The 14057-nt window shown below is 34.3% G+C and overlaps 1 protein-coding gene across 5 annotated transcripts in view; it reads left to right on the forward strand.

The window, feature by feature from the left end:
- Positions 1–14057, forward strand: part of XIRP2 (xin actin-binding repeat containing 2) — a 357739-nt gene that overhangs the window by 58428 nt on the left and 285254 nt on the right. The window lies entirely within an intron of this gene.

Genomic DNA, 14057 nt, shown 5'->3' on the forward strand with positions numbered 1-14057 from the left:
AGAATTAAAGTATTTCAATCATTAGAGAAATGCAAACCAAAACCACAGTGAGATACCATGTCACTCCAGTCAGAATGGCAATTATTAAAACATCAAGAAATAACAGATGCTGGTGAAGTTGCGGAGAAATAGGAATGCTTTTACACTGTTGGTGGGAATGTAAATTAGTTCAAGCATTGTGGAAGACAGCGTGGTGATTCCTCAAAGATTGAGAACCAGAAATACCATTGGACCCAGCAATCCCATTACTGGGTGTAAACCCAAAGGAACATAAATCATTCTGTTATAAAGACACATGCGTGCATATGTTCATTGCAGCACTATTCACAATAGCAAAGACATGGAATCAACCCAAATGCCCATCAGTGATAGACTGGATAAAGAAAATGTAGTACATATACATCATAGAATATTATGCAGTGATGAAAAGGAACAAAATCATGTCCTTTGCAGGGACATGAAACTGGAAGCCATTATCTTCAGCAAACTAATGGAGGAACAGAAAACCTAAACACTGCATGTTCTCACTTACCAGTGGGAGCTGAACAATGAGAACACATGGACCTAGGGGAGGGGAACAACACACAGTGGGGCCTGTTGCAGGAGGGAAGGGTGGGGAGAGCAATAGGAAAGAGAGTTAATGCTTGCTGGATTTAATACCTAGGTGATGGGTTGAAGGGTGTGGCAAACCACTATGGCACACATTTACTTATGTAGCAAACCTGCACATCCTGTACATGTACCCCAGAACTTAAAAAAATAATAAAGTGTTTCTTTGTAAAACATGTCAAAATCTGGAAATATTATTCATAACATTTTTCATAAGAGTCAGAAATGGGAAACAAATGTCAATTAGAAAATGAACAGACAAAATGCAGTATGTCTATTCAATGGAAAACTATGCAGCCATAAGAAAGAATAAATTACTGACCCATGCTATGACGTGAATGAACCTCAAAACCATTATGCTAAGTGAAAAAAGGCAAACACAAGAGACCATGTATTGTATAATTCCATTTACATATAATGTCCAGAAAAGGCAGATCTATAGAGACAGAAAGAAGACTGTCAGTTGTTTAGGGTAAAGGTTGTGAGTATGAGGGGCAAGAGGATTAACAGTAAATAAACATGAAGGATTGAGGGGGGTGAGGGAAACATACTTAAAACTCCAAATGGCAATGATTGTACAACTTGATAATTTACTACAAAAAGCATTGACCCATACACTTGAAATAAGTGCATTACATGATATATAAAATGTCTCACTAAACATATATTTAAAAAATTATCAAGCATAGTTTGAATAGTTGCCTTTTAAAAATCCATACAACTTATGAATAGAGTAATCATCTTTTCTGTACCCTTGTAAAATGTCATTCTCCTTTCTAAGTTTGAATCAGCTTCCAGAATTTTATACTTTGTGGTTCGAATATTTTGAAATACCTCTGAGCATTTGTTTAATGTGAAATGGGTTTTTCTGTTTAGCTTGCTTTTTTTTTTTTTTTTTTTTTTTTTTTTTCTTTTTCGCTAGCATCAGTTCTTTGGGACATCTTCATCCTCTTCATCACAACCACTTTCCTCACTTACGTCAATAAATTTGTCTTCACTAAGTTTCACTGGGCACAGTGTCTCAAATGGCTGCAGTGTCAATACTCTCATGCTCAGCTATGTTTTCAGTAATCTCATTAGGTTTGACTGAAATTTTACTTCCAGCATTATCTCTTTTCATTTATTTCATTATCTCCTTTCATCTCTCTTGGTCAATTCTCTTTTTCCATGATCTTCTGAAAAATGTAATAGGGGTTTATATCTGGGAGAGAGAAAGCGACACAACTATATGCTGTTTGTGTGTGAAAGGAATAACAAGCATGCGTCGATCAATCACTGACAGATTTTGAAATAAGTGATGTGATTGGCCATTGATTATGATGAGCATTTTTTTGTGTGTGTAGTTATTTGTGGACTGAATAGCTAGCAGTGAAGTTGTTACTTAACGAAATAACTCATTGCTAATCTCCTTTGGTAACTAAAATTTGAACTATATCTTAGGGGAACTGGTATCATTTAACTAAATCGTGGTCATTAAAATCTGTTCATAATGAGACTGTTCAAAGCAGAGACTACCTGTATTGTCTGTGTGTGCATGTGAGTGCATATGCATGTGAGTATTTTGTGGTCATTGTTCCATGTAAATTCTTATATTGGTTGTAGATTGCATTCAAACCCACCGTATCCTGAGAAAGAGATTGGTTTAAATAATTACTTATTTATTTTTCTTCACATAAAAAAAGTCCAGGGTTGCTCGTTGTCAGGTCCCACAGTCTTCATTTCAGTTAACCATCTTAACAACATGGCTTTGATTCTCATATGTCCTCTCATAGTTTCAAGATGGCTAGTCCTTGAGAGACTAGTATTAGGTAGGAAGAAGGGGAAAGGCAAAGGGCAGAATAAACACCCAAAGGTTCTGTCCCTTTAAAAAGTGCTTCCCTGGAAGATCCTCCCATTGACTTTCATTTATATCTCAATGAGGGAAATGTGTCACAAGACCAACCCTAGCTTCACAGCAGTCTAGCAAATGTTTATTTAATTTTGAGTCAGTTTGAAGTTATGTTAAGAAAAGGAAGATTAGAATGGATATTGGATAACTCACCATACATACCACATTAATTACATTGAAATTTTGCTTTATTATATCATAAGCATTTTATATAGTGTTACACCTCTTTAAAACCTTTGTCCTGGAATACCGTATAATATTACATCAAAGGTAGTTTTAGATCATTTTCATTTTGTTTCCATGTTGTGCCCCATTTATTGTTGAATTTTCTCTTTATCTGGAGTCACTAGTCAAAGGATATTAATATTTTATGATCTTAAAATGGTCAATTTGGAAGAATCATTCTTTATTAAAATTAAATTGTACAAGGAAAAAAATGTAGGAAATGCCACTCTCCAAGATTTACATCTAACTTTTCTTACTTTTTTGATTCAAATAATTTTCTTCAGGCATTAGCATTTAAGCTTTAAAATCGTTATTTTATTCCAGTTTTATTTATTTTTTATTTAGGAGAACTTGGATAGTTTCATTTTGTACTATTTTTTTCCTAGGGAAATAAAAATTATTTACATTTATGGTTTAATATATGGACTAACATAAGGGCTTCATACTAATAATTGTCTCTGTGTTTTTTATGAATGTATTGGATGCTACTTCAAATAAACATTTTTTACACATACATTTAGTCCTATGCAGTTGCCCAGGAATGGGTAAATGGAACTTTTTAAAGCAATTATACTTCCTAAATGGAAGCAAAGTGTTGCATCCTATGCTCAGCAGAAGAAATTGTGGCCTATTTCCACAAAGAGGAAGCATTAAGCATATATGCCCTATCAGGAGAGATTTGTTTAAAACAAAGCATGCAGATGGACCCATATGAGTGATTTAGGGTCACTTCAGGCGTATTTTTTATGTCATTGATTTTCACATTAATTATTGACTTTATACCCTAACTCCGTATAAGACATGACTGCACTGTAAAAATACTCTTCATTGTATACAGTTGATTTCCTTTTGAAACTTTGTTAGGAATTTCCTGTGGTATCTTACATCCTTCTCTCACTGTGATTGCTAGCTACTTCCTGAGTGTTGATGATAGTTGAGTATAATTGCCAACTAATGAAGAGGAAAAAGCTCGAGAATCCAATGTGATTGGTGATCTTGGAATCTAAGAGTGGTTTATATTTGCCCTTGAAATGTGAGAGACTTTGCTAACTATGATTTTCTTAAATTAAGATGATGCTGAATTTTAGCTTGCGGCCTGAACATTTTCCCAGGAATGCACTGACAAACAAGACCCATTGACTGTGGGTGAGGGGCTAGGCGCATGCCCAGAAGTTGTGGGGTGTGTCAATTAAAATGCTTGGAAAATAGTGTAAATTAGATATTTATGCAGCTATATTTCAGATGACTCAATTGCAGAGGGAGAGCAAGTAAATCTAATAGACTAGATGAGGGCAGCTTTTATTTTTCTTTGCTTATAGACTTTTAAGTGTTTGTGCAGGGCATTTAGGGCATTTGAGAGTTTTCCTCATATAAACAACATGGACTGGTGATCTTCTGTAAATATTCTTGCTTATAAATATAGCTGGGGTTTGGAGCCCTAGTACCCACATTCCAGTCTTGGTCTTGGCACTTCAGTGTGTGAAGTTGGATGAATTGCAAAATTATTTTATGCTTTCGTTTCTCTCTGTGCAAATAAAATGAAGTGAAATGAAATAAAATAAAATAAAACACCTGCCTCACAGAGTTGTGAGGAAAATACACAGAAAATTCTTTAAAAGATGCCAGGGAGTTGAAATAACTCAGTAAATGTTGTTCTTCTTGTTATTATTATAAATTTTTATTTTACTGGACTAAAGAACATCAGGAGTAAGTCATCTTACTGTGGTGAGTTGTTTCTTCCATGTCTTTTTCCTTCAATAAAAATCTTGTCCTAGTATCTTACAATTTGAATAATCTACGTCATAAATAAATAATCAGCCTTTCATTCAGCATTATGTATTCATGGAATTTCAATGGCAAAGGGGATGTTTGAGAACATCTATTCCAACCTCTTCTTTGTCACAGAAGGACAGGAAAACTCTAGCACAGACCCCTCTGCCTTTTCCAGTGACTGCTCCACATCCCATAATGCTTTGCCTAAGGCATCTCTCTTTCTCTCAACTTCTTAAAGTAGAAACATTCCTGGAAGAAAGCAGAGCATCTCTGTGGTGATTGCCATCACTGTGTACTCGGGAGAATGTATTTTTTAATGTATTCTTGTCCTGGTTGTAGCCCTGTTTCTTTTCTTGCTGTCGTCTTTAACATATATCAAAAGCAATTTAAAAGCAAGAAAGTGCAAATGTCCCTGTTGTAAGAAATAAATCTCAGCCATTTTCTCTGATCAAACCCTGAAAAGCTGCCCCTGGAGAAAGCCAGATAAAATAAGGGCTACAGAGACCTTCCATGGACGAATGCAATAACTCATTTTTGTGCCTTTGGAATGTGAGGCTTTACCATGCAGTTCTGCAGATACAAGCCAAGAGCAGTTGTGTGATTAGATTTTTAATCCCATTAACTCTAATTGCTTCTCAGAAGCCGTGTACTTACAGTATGTGTCTGGTGTTAGAAATGCAGGGGGAAGGAAAAGCTATGAAGTGTTTCCTTCATTCTGGATGGGAAACCAAAAAGCAAAGAAAACAGTATATAGGCAACCATTATGAAGGAATCCTGGCAGACTTTATTAAAGGCTACATTTATGATGATATTACATATTCTTTTGAATACGGAAATTCTCCTGACCACGCTGAAATCTCAGCATGGCAGGGCTTATTTTCCTCTTGTTCATTCTTTGGAGTTAAACTTTAAAATCCTCATTGTACTTTTGAGAGTTTGACCACAAATTATTACACTGAAGACAATGAGTTTCGGAGGTTAAACATCTTCTATTTGAGATGATACAATCACAGTGACTGTCTTTGAGATTCCAAACAAGGTCTATTAAACACAGAGCTGACCTAGTGGAACTGATCCACACAATCACTTTAAGGAAATGGAGATGAATGGTAGCTGAGGTTTTGGAAAATAGGAAAGTGTAATTGAGTAAATTAAAAATAATGTTAAATCACAATTATAGTAGCACTTCATCTATTTTTACTCTGCCAGTTCCTTGTCTCATGAACTGTAAGTTGAGAATATTTCACTGTAGCTAAACTTACTACTTAAAAAATGATGTTATTAACAATAAGCTCCATTTTGTTCTGCAGAATATATATTCATTGTGAACATACTGGGCTAAAAGTGAGATTGCTTTTTAACTAAGAATATCGCAAACTTGGAGGATTGAAAACTTGGTGGAGAGGGGATATGTTAGTTGAATGATGAAGGAAAATAAAAAAATAAGTGGAAAAGAAAATACCAGTAACAATATCCTTCCTGTTGAAAGCCCAAAGAGTAATTAGCAGAACAGTTAAAAAAGACAGAAGAGAGAAAAGGTCAAATGTTTGTTAGAACAGTTGTACTTATAAAAGGGCACGTGAATGTTTCAAAAATAAGAAACGAATCTCCTGCCAAGATCAGGTTTGATCTCCTTTTTGCAACCCTCTGCTTTGGTGATCATATTACTGAATGTTTTCATAAATGCAACGACCCTTGGAAAGGAAAGAGCTGCCTTAGTTTTTCGTCTCTACACCACTCTTGAAAGGACAAATTTTTCAGGAGTTCACTTCAATTATCCAAATTATCCCAGATTTTAAAGCAATGCGTGTTATAAGGGCTAAACTTAGTATGGGATCGCAGCATACCTTGGTAGGCTGTTCACAGCTATAAGCCAGAAAATGTGGATCAATACCATTTATCTCAATGGAAGTAAACATGAGCATATTGAGTATTTGCAAAATACTTGATAATGCAAGTCAGCTCAGGAGCTTTTTATAAGGACTTTATTAAAGAGAGTAGAATTGGGCTTATTCCAAGCCTCCTACTTTGAAACACTTATTGGCACATTGTAACCATCCTGACCTTTTACTTGTCCAGGCGTGTATTAAACTCATTGGCAGGGCACTGGTTTGTGCCCTTTGAGACACATTATTGCCATTAGAGAGCTCAGTTTAAGTATCATCATTGCATCAGACTGCTGTACTTGCTTAATTAGCATAACATGAATATGAAGAGTATTGTTAATGTAAATTGCCACAGCACAGCCCCCCTCTCTGGGCTCTGTTCTGTATACCACAGATTTGCTGGCAAACTTGTGGCTAGGAGAATTTTTTGCAGAGAGCAGAGTTAATGCTCACTTCTGGGTGAAGAGAGCAGAGCCATTAACAAGGATGATTGAACCATTTTGTATTGTCTTTTAGAGGTTTTTTCTTCCCTTGGACAGAAAGTGACCTGTCCAGCATCAAAAGGAGCTATGACAGAGAATATTTAAGCCTGCCTCATCTAAATTCATCAGAATGTGATCATATTGAAGCCTCAGAACATTTCTTGGAGACTTCAGAATTGATGTTCAGTAAATTTCAGGGCCATGGGGTTGCTTTAAATTGTTCTTAATGCTGAATTTGTATTATAAGTTACTTTTAAAAAAGTAAAAAAAGAATAACTTCAAATCTGATGGCTGAATTAGCCTTCAAATAGCTAATATATTTGTTTACTTTGTGTTCTATTTGCAATATAGGGAAATGAAATGGAAAGTGCTATGTGTGACAATAGTTATAACAATAATATTGATCAAATATGTTTCCCTTTTCCTTATTTTGTCAGGAATAGATATGAGAAATTTACTGTCTAAAAAATACAGGGCTATAAAAGGAAAGTGTGTCTACCTAGAAACTTCTCTGTCTATAAATTGACCAAATGATCATTTTTAATTCCTATCACCTTAAAAATATATTTTTTACTTTCCTCGCATGCAGTGGAATTCTAATTTAACTTACCTGGAAATGTGTAAAATATACTTTCAACTTTACTTTTTTTTTTTTGATTTGTTAACAAATGTAAATGTGGTTATGGAACACATTAAAATCCACATAATCTACTTTAAAAATATTGAATATTTGTCTTGTAAAGAAGCTAAGGATGAATTAAGCATACTTCTGGGAATTAAGGAAAATTCAGTAAAACAGAAGAATTGTATTATGAACCTGAATGAAGATTGGAAGGTGAAAAAGAGACAATAGGTGGCCATAAAAGTATAAGGGAGGAAGAGATATTTTGTTGGTCCATTTCTCAATGAAGATGGTATTATTAATAGCATCATGGGCAACATAATACTATGTTTAGAATCCTGGGTACCTGGCCACCCACAATCTTGTAACAGCTTAAAAAGTAGAAATATCCACACATATCCAAAGGTCATCTAAACAGTCTTGGCTGATAATCAACTATTTCATTGAAATAGTCAGACCTTGAGTTATGCCTATAAGACTAATGTTCTGAGTATGCAAGAGATAGAAACTCCATCTAAGTCTAAGAAACTGTATAAGCAGAACCACAAAAACTGTGCATATGAGACAGTGAATGGCCCATACAGCAGCTTACAGGAGAGTAATATTGTATTGTCATAGGATACACTAAAGACAAATTTACATCAAGATTGATTTGTTTATAGGGACTCTAAATTATTTGGAGAGGCAGAAAAAATGCCTCATACATCTATAACAGCAAATTATTAAAGCAATTTATTATAAGCATATGTTCACAGTTATTTCAGACTTGCTTCATAAACCAAAAAGAAAAAGTAGGAGAAAACAACTCAAAAAGTTTTTGGAAGAGATAAAGAAATAAATGATACAACAAAATAATGCCTTGTTGAAGTTTGTTAATTTATCATGGAGATAATCCAGTGGCAGTAATGGCAGGAGGGTAATTCTAATTTTCCAAATAGAAGCTCTTAATCTCATTAAATTCCATTAAAAATTGCTCAAACATTTTATCAGGAATATTAGTTACTTTCTAGAAAAGGTTGTAAATTACAATAGCCTCCGCCCCCAAATTTCTGTACTGCAACAGATTTAAACCAGTTTTTTTCTAATATTTTAGTATCCTAATAAAATGCCAACCATTATAAGATAGAAGGAATAAGTTTTATTGTTCTGTAGCACTGCAGGGTGACTATGGTTAACAATAACATGTAGTTTCAAATAGCTAGGAGGAGGAGATTGAATGTTCCCAACACAAAAAAAATGATAAATGTCTGAGATTACAGATATACTAATTACCTTGATCTTATCATTATTCATTATATGTATTGAAATATTGCAACGCATCTCCTGAATATGTATAACTTTGTCAATTAAAAATTATTAAATTAAAACAATTTATACATTCTAAAAAATAAAAATAAAAATAAAAATGTAAAAAACAAGAATCAACAATAAAATTTGTTGAGTAATTTATAAACAACATAGCTCCAAAATAGCAGTGAATACATATATGACTATTTATATTTTATTTAGCAATCCTTTTATTCATCCTCTCTTATTCATTCATTCATTCATTCATTCATTCATTCTAGCTGCTGGAGATTCAGAGATAAGTAGACCATTCTCACAGAGTTACATGTTCAGAGAAAGGTGGACTAAAGCAAGTAAATAACTAGGATAATTTCAGATAGCAACAAGTGTAAATGAAGGCAATAAAATGAAAGTGTAAATGAAGAGTAAAAATGTGGAGGAGGAGACTCATTCATAAGGACTATTCAGTCATGTTACATCTAAGAAAAGATATTTGAGCAGAGGTTCCAAGTTCATCAATGTACAGATTTTAGGTAAGAGAAATCCACATACAGGGATTGGAGGGATAAGTTATGGCAAAGACACAAAGGCAGATGTGAGATGGATTCAGGAACTTCACAGAAAGAAGGCCAGCATAGCTGAAGCAGAGCAAAGAAGAGCATTCATAGCATGGGAATGAAGTCAGAGAGGTAAGCGGGAGTGACAACATGTAAAATCTTGAAATTTATGGTAAGAATTTGTTATGTTATTTTTAAATCGATGGAAAGCCATTGAGGGCTTTTAAGTAGAGGGAGTTTGTGATGATTCTGGCTACCTTGGGAAACTAGAAGGATCAGACAATGTTCGGAGATAATTACAACTGTCCGGGTGAAGACATGGTGTGTTCTAAAGTTAAAGGGGGAAGAGCAGAGAGAGGTGGTCGGAGACAGAATATGTTGTTAGAGTAGATCTTAAAGGACTTGGGGATGAAGTGAGTGTGGGAATTGAAAGAGGGAAAGTAAAAAATGATTCTGAGGACAATAAGTAGGTTAGGGTAGGAATAGTCATTGAATTGGACATTGTAATTTGATTCTATGGATACACTCATTATGAGTATATGGATAAAATTAATTAGAGCTTGAATTTTCATTCCAGCAGCTGGTTCAGATTGACATCATTTAAAATTATATTGATAATACTTTCAGATATTTAATTGTATTAATCATATTGTCATTGCTTTAATGTATACACAATTGTGTTTCCTCATAATGTAGGAGGATGTTACAATCAGTAAAATGTAAGAGGTTGAAAATATGTTTGACATAAGATTAGGGTCATCTACCTCTATATTTTGTTAAGAAATGTCAGTGCTGTAAGCTTAAATATGAATATCTGATATTAATACTATCACCTTAAAATATTTTTAGTTTCATTACCACAAATAGGGGGCTTTAAATGACTTTTGACAAGGAGCGAAACTTGCTTATCTACTGAAATGTATTGACAAGTCAGTTGAGAATAAGTTGGTCTTGATTCTCCTTTTATCATCCTTCCACTTGTAGCTCTGGAACTCCCAGCCTAATACACATATGCTCATCTTCATAAACCCACTGGGCAATGTGAATCTTTGGTTACCTCGAATTTAGTTGTATTTGTATATAAATTTATCCTCCATATACATTTCAGAAATGTTGGAAACTGAACAATCTTTTGAAGTAACTTAAGTTTATCTTAGCCAGCCATCATGGTCCCACTCAATATGCCTCTTTCTTCTTCTACTTGCCCTTTCTCATCTACAGCTTGCCTACCTAAATCATTTAGGATAGTCTCAGTTTGTGCTTGTAACCCAAAGGTTTGTTTTTCTGTTTGTCCTCATACTATGCCTTCACCACAGGTCAGCTTAGAGGTTCTGCTCATCATCATCTTTAAGAGACATGGTGTGTCAGAGGAATAAGTACTTTGAACATCATCAGTTGCCCACCGGAGGGAGAAAGCAAGAGGGAGACTACTATATAAGCAATTAATTAAGTACTGCAATACAAAAGTGATGCATGTCACTTAACTTGCAATTCAGTGAACAAATTAGTCATGTGCCCAATAATAAGGGGCAGTTCTAATATGTGATTAGAACATGAAGAGTCAGTAATATTTGAGGAATGACTAACACACCTTCTGACCTGACTTACCAAGGTCACCATTCTCTACCAGAACTCAACTCCCAACATTTTTCAGGGCTGGATTTCTATTGTCCTGACTCTTAGCAAGTCCTTTGAATCAATCCTTACTTTCTAGTGTGACGTTTTAATATAATATAATATAATATAAATATGCACTTATATTTTAGAAGGAAATGCTTAAAGAACAAAAATATCTTGATGACTATGGAATTCAGTCCCACATATACTTAATATTTATAGGTGATCATGAATGAGCCTAGAAGGGCAGAGAATATGACAGAGTCACCTTTTTAGAGGCTTATAATAGATACTTAATTGTCTTCTTATACAGAGGTAGTTTTCTAAATTGTTTATTTGTTTTTTGTGTTTATTGTTTGCTTGTTTGTTTTGAGACAGAGTCTCTCTCTGTTGCCCAGGCTGGAGTTCAATGGCTTAATCGTGGCTCATTGCAGCCTTGACCATCTAGACTCAAGCAGTCCTTCCACCTCAGCCTCCCAAGTAGCTGGGAACACAAGCATGCACCACCATGCCAGGCTAGTCTTTTATTATTTATAGAGACAAAGTCTTCCTATCTTGCTCAATTTGGTCTCAAACTCCTGAGCTCAAGCCGTCCTCCCACGTTGCTGACCTCCCAAAGTGCTGGGATTACAGATGTGAGACACCATGCCTGGCCTCTAAATTTAATTTTTTTTTTTTTACTCAGAAGTCTCTTTTTATCAAATTAAAAGTTGTAAACGGTTACATAAAATAGATAAAATAAAAATTTATTAGCATGTGTTTATTTTTAAAGTACAAATAAATTGTATTTATCTATTAATAACTTGAGTCAATGACACTTTGAGGCTTTTAAATAAAATCCCATATTTTCTTACAGCTGTAGTTTTATATAAACCTCCACAAAATGGCTACATTTTAAGTGAAAAATAAAAACAAAAATTTAGGCTGAATTATTGATCCAGGGTAAATAGTTGTCAACATTAACACTTTTTAAAAAACTTAATTTGCATACTCAATATATTTTTCACTTTGTAATTTGATCTAGAAAACTGGAAAAATTTCTTAAATTACTTATTTGAAAACCAAATCACTAATGATACTTAATTTCTGTTCATATAACTTATAAATACAAATAGCCAACCAGATATACCTAAATTTTAAAATATGAGCTAAAATTATTTATATATATCTATGTTTGTCTTATGTTTTTATTTTTTATGTTTATATATATTTGCTTTATATGTTTTAGTATACATCTTTGTTTTATATGTTTATATAGACAACGAAAGTTGTGATGCTCCTCAAGGACATCTGCCAAACATACATAAATATCCTTTTTACTTTTCTTTCCTTTTCCTGCCCCACTTTTGCTCCTTCTATATTTTTTATTTTCCTCCATCTTATAGTTCCACTCTCCTTTTAGCCAATCTCTTAAGAGGGCTATTGGTTTTTATTTGCTCAATCTAATTGTATTGCTATAAAGAGACAAATGTGCACCTTTGAATCATGACATAGATAATAGAAGAAAACAAAAGCTCTCATAATGTTCTGATGGCAGGGTAAATTACAGATAATTAGACCATTTGCAAAACAAAAGTCAAACTACAGCTTGCACAGAGTCTAAGTGGCGTATATCCTAGCACCTTGCTGTTCAAAATGTAGTGCTGGACAAGCAACATCAACATCACCTAGAACCCCTTTGGAATTTCGGGCTCATTTAAGATCTACTGAACCTAATTTTGCTTTTTGAACAATATCCTCAGGAGATTTTTTGGCACCCCATGTTTGAGAAGCACTGCATCTAGTCTATGTATTACTGTGCATATGTCTCCCTTCCTGCTTTGAGTTCTATGACAATATGTCACTCTCCATTGACTTACCCTTCATAGTTATCAGAATCCTGATAATGAGAGTCGTGGGAAGAAAAAAAAACTCATTCTACCACCATAGTAAAGAAAACACTAAAAATAAATAAAATGTTTGCTGAAACCCTATAGCAAGTTTTAGCAGAAGATAGACTCACTGTTAAAAGTCAAACTTTCTCTAGGTGAAGGAAAAACCCACTGCTTTCAAGAGATTTGAAGTCTCCCCCTTCTTAAGCTCCTTGGGAAGCTAAATTTTCTAAAATTATATTAAATAAGTTTAAAGCAATCTTATTGAGCCACTTACTCCATGGGAAGCTCACAAGGCACAAATGACGTTGCTAAACCATATGCAAATAGATTTTGATTCTGTTTGTCAACACAACGTTGTCTTCGCTCCTCTGGAGAAGTACTGGAGCAATACTTTTACCGTTTTCTCTAGGATGCTGGGCACTACATGATCAGAAAGCTGATGTAAAGAAATGTATGGCAAAGCGAGACCTGTCTATTCTATGCAAAGAAGACAGAGGTATTATGCTAACACATAACCTTGTATAAACATGTGATTTTCTACCTATAACCACATTACATAAACTTACCAGGAGATTGAGTACAATCAGTAAAACATGGAATGTCAACAGTTTTACTATTTCAATCATGGCCCATCTAACTATATAACATGGAGTGGAAAGAAATTTTATTTACATTTTTCTAAAGATGACAGTGATGATTCTAGTTCCCTAACTGACTTTTGCTAGTTTTAATTTTTTTGATTTGCCTCCATCTTATAGTTCCACTCTACATTTAGCCAATCTCTTAGAGAGGGCTACACTGGTGAAATCCTTGTTCAATCATAAACCATAAAACTTCTATATAAATAAATTTATGTTTTAAGAAAATCTGACAGAAATATGGGCAATCTGGTGATGGGGCACTGCAGATTTCTTTAAAAGAACATATTTAGCTACAGTTGCATATGTTAGATGAATTTCTAGAATTTCAAGAAGGATATGTTAGCTAAACATATAGAAGAAAGTATCAGCCATTAGAATTGTATGAAGATGGAATGAGCTTCCTAGAAGCTAATGAGTTCTTCAACAATAAAGGAATTCCAAAGAGGTTCAATGATGACTTGGAGGGCACGTTAGAAGGGCCCACATCATGAAGAGGTCTTTCTGGTTCTGAATCTTTTAGATTCCAGTTTCTAACATTTCTTACATAGAATTGATGTTCTTTTATCTATACAAAAAGGCACTTACTGTATAATGTC

Source organism: Colobus angolensis, unplaced genomic scaffold (assembly GCF_000951035.1).
Source record: "Colobus angolensis palliatus isolate OR3802 unplaced genomic scaffold, Cang.pa_1.0 Scaffold456, whole genome shotgun sequence".
Classification (NCBI taxonomy): domain Eukaryota; kingdom Metazoa; phylum Chordata; class Mammalia; order Primates; family Cercopithecidae; genus Colobus; species Colobus angolensis.